At 39.0% G+C, this 7,922-nt stretch overlaps 1 long non-coding RNA gene across 1 annotated transcript in view; it reads left to right on the top strand.

Moving 5' to 3' along the window:
* The window catches only part of LOC122162578, a 4,296-nt gene extending 1,471 nt beyond the window's left edge, over positions 1-2,825 (top strand). The window contains exons 2-6 of the long non-coding RNA XR_006169593.1: positions 743-897; positions 964-1,032; positions 1,159-1,453; positions 2,073-2,144; positions 2,343-2,825. This is a non-coding gene — a long non-coding RNA (uncharacterized LOC122162578). The remainder of the gene's footprint in view (positions 1-742; positions 898-963; positions 1,033-1,158; positions 1,454-2,072; positions 2,145-2,342) is intronic.
* The last annotated feature ends 5,097 nt before the right edge of the window (positions 2,826-7,922 follow it).

Raw genomic sequence — 7,922 nt, forward strand, 5'->3', positions numbered from 1 at the left:
AGAAGCTGTCCAGTTGGTGGACCTTTCCTGTCCTCTGCTGTTCAGCTGCAGAGATGTCCCAGCTTCTACAGAGACATCAGGACCAAGATACCTAATCAAAATCAGTCCACTGCTGGCATGTGTCTTGTTGATGCCACGGGCATTGGCACAGCAGGTACAATGTTGACAGTTGCCATTGTCCCACAGGCACTGGTGACTTGAATGTCATAGAGAGAGGATTGCCAGAGCTGCAGCCCTGTGCCAGATGAGGCCAAGGTGAGTGAGATGTTGTTTCAGTTTCTGCTACTTGGAAAAAGTCTTTCCGGAAGAAACATGCTGGGGTTTGCCGTAGGTGGGGAAAAACATCTGGTTTTCATTCTCTCTTTGCCTTTGAGTGAAAGAGGATTACAGTAGAAGTTGTCCAGTTGGTGGACCTTTCCTGTCCTCTACTGTTGAGCTGGAGAGGTGTCCCAACTTCTGTAAGGACATCATCTTCTGGCATCTGCCTTGGTGAAACCATGGGCATGGCACAACAGGTAAAGTGTTGACAGTTGCCATTGTCACACAGGCACTGGTGACTTGAAGGTCATAGAGAGAGGATAGGAAGAGCTGCAGCCCTGTGCCAGATGAGGCCAAGGTGAGTGGGATGTTGTTTCAGTTGTTGGTGCTGGCAGGATGGACTTTGAGGAAGGTAAAGGCTGGGGTTTGCCATGGGCACCGAAATTCATCTGTTTTTCATTCTCTCTTTGCCTTTGAGTGCCAGAGGCATACAGGAGAAGCTGTCCAGTTGGTGGATGTTTCCTGCCCTCTGCTGTTCAGCTGGAGAGATGTCCCAGGTTCTCCAAGGACATCAGGACAAATATATTTAACCAAAATCAGTCCAGGCTGGCTGTATCTGTGGGCATCAGCTGCTGGCATGTGCGTTGGTAAAGCCTTGGGCGTGGTACAGCAGGTACAATGTCTACAGTTGCCATTGTCACACAGGCATTGGTGACTTGACTGTTGAAGACAGAGAGTAGCAAGAGCTGCAACCCTGTGTCACATGAGGCCATGGTGAGTGGGATTTTGTTTCAGTTGCTGGTGCCGGCAGGATGGGCTTAGAGGTAGGTAAAGGCTGGGGTTTGCCATGGGTGGGGAAACACATCTGATTTTCATTCTCTCTTTGCCTTTGAGTGCCAGAGGCATACAGGAGAAGCTGTCCAGTTGGTGGACCTTTACTGCCCTCTGCTGTTCAGCTGGCGAGATGTCCCACCTTCTCCAAGGACATCATGTCAAAGATACGTAACGAAAATCAGTCCAGGCTGGCTGTATTTGTGGGCCTCAGCTGCTGGCCTCTCCCTTGGTGATGTCATGTGCATGGTATGGCACAGCAGGTACAATGTTGACAGTTGCCATTGTCCCTCAGGCACTTGTGACTTGAAGGTCATAGAGACAGAATAGAAACAGCTGCAGCCCTTTGCCAGATGAGGGCAAGGTGAGTGGCATGTTGTTTCACTTGCTCTCTAACCCCAGGAGGGTTAGAAAGTAGGCATTCTTTTATGTCAGTTCTGGATGTGTGGGCACAACTATGTAATAAAGTCACTTACAAATGAGGTGAATTCAGTATTATGATTTAAAAAACACCTTTTTTTTGGTCTCAAGTGTGGTCTTTTTTACTCAACTCCTGCAGTTTTATTTATTTGATGCCTAAACTTGGGCTTTACACTGTAATAAATAGTTCTCTTGCATGGGCATGCTGTACCATTAGACAGCCAGACACTTCTTTGAGGAGGGGTACAGCAAACAGACAGGAGACTGCATGCACAAGTAACGTAAGTTCTGGCTGAATGTAAAATAGAACACGCTTCCAATGCAACGGGCCAGGCCCAGGAAAGAGATGCCCAGAGACTGTGCAATTTCCATCTTTAGAGCAGTTCAGAAATCATCTAGACAGGACCCTGACCAATTCCATCTAGCCAACTTTGAAGTTAGCTCCACTTAGAGCAGGTATTTGGTCTACATAACATCCAGAAGTCCTTTCTTAGAGCAGGTACTTAGTCTGCATAACTATGAGTCTAATTTTTTTTTTTTTTTTTTTTGGTCCTGCTTCACAGCTGAGCACAACTGAGCTCTGCAAAGCTTTCCTGAGGAAAAAATATTCATATATACAGAAATACTCTTCTCCTGTAAGTAATGAAATGTCACTTGACTGTTTTTTAGTAACTACAGCCCCTCAAAAAATAATGGTGCTAGGAATGCTGTTGTCTACTGTGGAATTTGCTAATGTTCCAAAAACTGATAATTTGACTCTGTTTTTTCTGGCTGAGGTGCTTCTTGCTCAAGTTGAAGCTCAGTTTTAAGTTCCAGTTGTCCTGCTTTTCTAGGATAAACAGCCTTCCTAGGATGAGATATTTCTCTTCAAAGATCCAAGACTGCTAAGAATAAGAACAAGGACTGACATCCTTGACATGAGGGTACAAATCCAAATCAGTAACCAATTAGGAGAGACTATGTGCCCTTGTGCACAAACATAGACAAAGTGAAGAGTGGGATATCTCCCTTTGGCAACTGAAAGCTACTGAGGACACCCCTGTGAGTGCAGAAGATTTAAATACGTTGTGCAACCTTGTACTTGTATAATGCTATGCACATGTAATAGGTAGGTGTGACTAATGTATTAGATAGGCATACAGTGAAAACTTTTTGATTATAAATAGAAGCCAGTGTAAAGTCTTGGTTTGCTTGATTTTGAGTGTATTCCACTGTGTGCCCTGCACAGACTAAGTCAGTGTCTCCTCTCTAAAGAACTGTCTTTTTGAATGTGTTTCAGGAGATTTAAAATTGAGAACAGATTTACAAAGTATCTTGCCTAGGAATGTTTAAAAGAATTAAAATAGACTGCCATTAATAAAGAAGCAACATATATTTCCTTCTGTAGACAGCATTCCTTTTCTGCATTTTCCTGGGCTCTCATTAGGCTCAAGTTGTAAACAGGAGTATGTGTCCCTCTGTAGTGTCAACCATGTTATCTGATGAGAAAAGATAAGTCTTCCCCTGTATTCACAGCGCCATATCTTTTTCACACCAGTCACACTGTTCTACTCTGAATTGCATAATGCTAGGGACATGGATTCATCTCAACTGGTAACAGCATGAGATACAGAGAAGAATACGAACCAGTGAATACAGTTAGTATACATACAGTATGTAACTATAAATCAGGGAGCATTTGGGGTCATTTTAGATGCAAGAGATACTAAAAGTTTTTAGTTTTCAGCCTGGACTCTGTTGTGCATGAAACGTTTTGATATAATGAGAGGGACAGTCAATGGGGATGTAATGCTAAGTACTCCATAGTAAGTGACTTGCCAGTATCTGTGTGCCCATGCTATACTTTGCAGGACTATATGTACAACAAATCAAGGAGTAAGGGAGGAAATGGGCCATTTTTCTGGAGAATGCTGATACTTCGATTCAAAATACTTTGTCTGTTTCAATGGGGAATGGGCAGATTAAAACTGCCCATTTGGCATATTAAAAAGTGATTATGACTCTCTTGGTCAATGAGATCAGCAACTCCCTCAGTGAAGTAATTGGAAAAATACAGAAGTTAGACAAACTTAGAGAATAGTGCCTCCAGGGAAGCACAGAAACCAAGGTATGCTCAATGATTTTAAGGAAAATGAAAGTCAAGTTTCTCAAAGGGAAGTGCTTACAGCTTTTATGAAAGATGGTTTGTCTTGTGATAAGACTGATGGCATTCCAACTAATGTACTGTGGCAAATATACAAACAGGGAGGGCTGAATAAACATAATAAGAAAGTGCAAAATTCTAAAGGAACAGGTCCAGGAGAAATTCAGCCGTCAGCACCTCCTCTGAAGCCTTAACATGATTTTACACCTACTCACAGAGAACTACCTGTGAGTAGATTGACTGTTCCAGTGAAAAGGAGGATTGGGAGCTGTTTTCTGACTTGTATACTTGGAAAGACACTAGGGAAATAGTTCAGCATAATAAAAAGGACTGAAATGATGGCCAAGCTCTGCTGCAATGAGCATGGAAGGACCATCAACCCCATGTGGACTTTTAAATATTTTGGAAGAACTGTTTCTCCCAAATTGCAAAAAGCTTAACTGATACTGGAGTGGAGGCCTCCTTAGTATATGGAAACCCTAAGAAATTTTAAGGACAACCTGTAATTATTATAGGCTTGGGAGGGAAACAAATTGAAGCTGTGAAAATACAAATAGAAATGAAAATAGGGAACCTCCCACAACGGTTACATCCTGCTGTGATCATTAAGGTCCTGGAATATATAATTGGAATAGGTATTTTGAAGGGACTGATCTTGAATCTCCCTGATAGTCAGTATCAATTTCAACTAAAGAATTATATTAGTGCCGAAACAATTTAAAATGCCACCTAAATAAATTCCTGATATAACTAAATTAATAATCATGAAACAACACAGAATAACAGGAGGGCATGAAGAGATATTATATACCATCAAGGCATTTCATAAACCACAACCACTGTTTGGAATAATCCAGTGAGGCCGGTAAAGAAAAGTGACAGAACCTGGCAAATTCTGCAGACTGTAGAAAATTAAGCCAAACTCCACTGCTTGTCATCTACAGTGCCAGATATTATTACTTTGATCAAAATAGTACAAATGCAAATAATTCATTATATAGATGATATACTGATTCAGGGAAACCATGAAGAGGAAATGCAAAAAATACTGGAAGTGGTAGTGGGTCATATGAAAGACTGGGAAATTAATCCTGCTAAAATTCAATGGCCATCCTGAAAAGTGATCTTTTTAGGAATTCACTGGCATCACCAGCATCTGGAAATATTACTGGTAGCTTGACAGAAAATTTTACATTGCGTATTGCATTGATCACGTATCGCATCACTCAATGTATTCATGGTCTGTTGAATTTATAAGAGTTCATGGTATTCCACCTTGAATCAAAATGGTATGAAGGCATATCTTCTTTACATTATCTGAATGAAATAATGCAGTGTTTGAGGCATGCACTCAGACATGAATGATCTAAATAATCTATTACATGTTCTAACATCCCTTACACAAGTGTTCTCTTCTAGCTTTCCCACCCATCTTTATTTGTGAACAAAACAGTTGACAAACACTTCTTAACTGTGCACACAGATGCTTACCCAGAGCCATGAGTTGTTCTGAGCCAGCTGCTCCTGCAACAATCTGGGTCATCATCATGCAGCCATCATGCAGCTTACTTGACTTCAGATTTCTCTTCTTCTGGAAATATCCCCGGCTCTTAGCGTTGCTTTCTCATGCTGTTTATCTTTCTCCACAACTTCTGCACTGATAGTTTTACCTGTATTCCCCAAAAATAACATCCTTTTTAACATAGCATTAAAAGGCATCAAAGGGAAAACGTTTTATAAATTGCACATACTGCTCATCTATTTCAATATTAATTTCAGGACTCTAACGACCTTCTTGCAGAAGAAAATCAAGACCTTTAATTGAATAACCTTGGGTTCTCATTTTCTAACAGAGCTTATTAGATTCCTTATAGTTTTTACATTACCTGTCTTTAAAATAAATGTGTTAACTAGAATCAGTGGCTTATCCTCAGGGGTTGAATTAGAACAGATCATTATGGTGTTACCATGACAATTATTTCTCATTTTTATCATGGGATCTTTACCTATCGTCCAAAACTACATTTGCTAAGTACTGCATAAACACACATCCAGAACAAAAATGTAAAAATGCATAGCTTGTCCCTCAGTTTCAGTCTGCAATACAGCATTTTAGTTTGCTTTTCCGCTCTCAAAGAGTCTCAACGAACTTTGTTATTTAAGCAGTCTAAAGTTCCATATTGAGAGGTAAAGAACTCTCAGGACAACACTTTTTTATACTTTCTTGAATGAGAAAGAGTGAGTTGCCCTTTTGTTTTAAGAGTTGAGAAATTGTTATCTACTATGAATTTGCTGATTTTACTATTATTTATTTTAGTTAAAGATGTGCTACTGTATTTTGTTGCTTATGACACAGTGAAGCCCTACAAGGCTATTAAAAGTTATCTCTCCTTGATGAATTTCATGCAGGAGCAAAACTGTACTTCAATGCACAGTTCACTACTTGTGAAGCCTTAGTTGAGTTCCACTGCTTAAAAAACTTATTCGTATTTTATGTTAAGTGCATAGAGTTTAGCACATCTGAACTGAATGAGTTTTCTAAGAATTTACATATATACACAAATTGAATAAGTGATTAAAAAGAACTAAAATGATTCCCAACATTAGTGTCTGTGTTAGCTGCTTCTTTGTATTTAATTATACAAACAGTAGAATAAAGCAGCCTTTTCTTATTGATAAAACCAATAGATGTTTTTTTAATACCTGAAGACACATTTAGTAGTTTCTATACTTACTTAAGTAAAATATCAATAGAGATCAACACCTCTGATGACCTTTAAAAGAAGTTGCAGGTTATAATGTTAAATAATGGCTGTTCTGCTTCTAAAGCCAACTTGTTAAAAAATTCTGCCAATCTTTGTACAGAGGAATAACAGTAAAGGATATCACCCATCATCTGATTACGATGTTCCATGCCTGCCTGCTTTCTGATATCCATGACTGCAGCTCTGTTCATGTGTCTGTGCTAGAGGGACACCTGGGGCAGCTCTAGCTCAACTGAAAATTGATGAACTGCTCATTGCACAAACTGGATTTTTTAAACTCTGCCAACAACCACTCTGCAAGTTTTGTTATGCTTGTATGTGTCTATATCTTGCATTACTTCATCAAAAGTCTTATTTGGTAAGTACTCAGACATATATTTTTCAGATGAGGAAATATTACTGATTGTATTTCAGTGCTGTTGGTTTCTGAACCAAGACTGCTAAGCTTTTTTTTCTCTTCTTTGAACAAAACAGAAGCTAACAAGGATGTTTCGCATCTTTGGAAAACTAACAAGTTACTGCCACTGCTGACATTGAGAACATAATCTGCAAGAATGCAGATGTGTTAGTCTGCCTGTCCTTCTGCAACCCCTGTACAGTTTCCTGTAGCATTCTGGGGCAAACTAAAACAACTCCGAAATATTTTTTTTTTTTTTTGTGACAGTAACTCAGATTTTTTACCTGACTGATCTGCAATTTGAAAGTTCAGAGAAACTGCATTAAAAGAAGCAGCTTTGGCGAAATTCTTAACATCTCCAAGGCTCTCAAACTATCTTTAGACTTTTTACTAGTGCCTTCAAGACCTCAGCTTGAAGACAAGTAAGTGAAATATTTAGGTTTTTTTTCCTGCATAAATCTGAAAACATGTGAGACTAACACAGCTCCCTTGAGTGCATATACTGATAAAAATTTCTAACTTCGTGGACCAGCAGGATTGCCAGCTGGCACAAAGGATGGACTCTAATGGAACAGATAAGCTTTTTGCTATACTAATGTCCAGATAAAGTCCAAATACACGACAAATCAGAAACTCTCATGCATTGTCCATGCTACATTGCATCTACTGACATGTCAAAAAAAAGAAAATCAAAACTCAAAATATTCTGATGGGGCTTCTGAAACCACCAGTAAAAACAGTAACATATAAAACAAGAACCAATAAAGAGTACAAACTGCATATTTATTCCAAGTGTTATTAGAGTCTGAGAAATCTTGCTCAAATCTCAAATTTTATCATGGCAGCAAGTCTTGAATCGGATTTCCTATTATGAATTCATTTTCTTTTACCGTATTAGTAAGAAATACCAGTTCACTACCTTTTAACATGAGGCTATTTTTACAGATTAAGAATACATGATTTATTTCTTTTAAATGATTCTGAAGTATGTGTCTTGAATTATCACGTCACAATTAAAATATGAGAATAGTTTGTATAAAAACAAAAAGTGATAGTTACAAATTGTGATATTTGAAAAAATAAATGATTCATTCATGCTTCTTAAAGC

The sequence above is a fragment of the Centrocercus urophasianus genome, unplaced genomic scaffold, assembly GCF_019232065.1.
Source record: "Centrocercus urophasianus isolate 14NV4802_14NV808 unplaced genomic scaffold, USGS_Curo_1.0 seq_21, whole genome shotgun sequence".
NCBI classification, from domain to species: domain Eukaryota; kingdom Metazoa; phylum Chordata; class Aves; order Galliformes; family Phasianidae; genus Centrocercus; species Centrocercus urophasianus.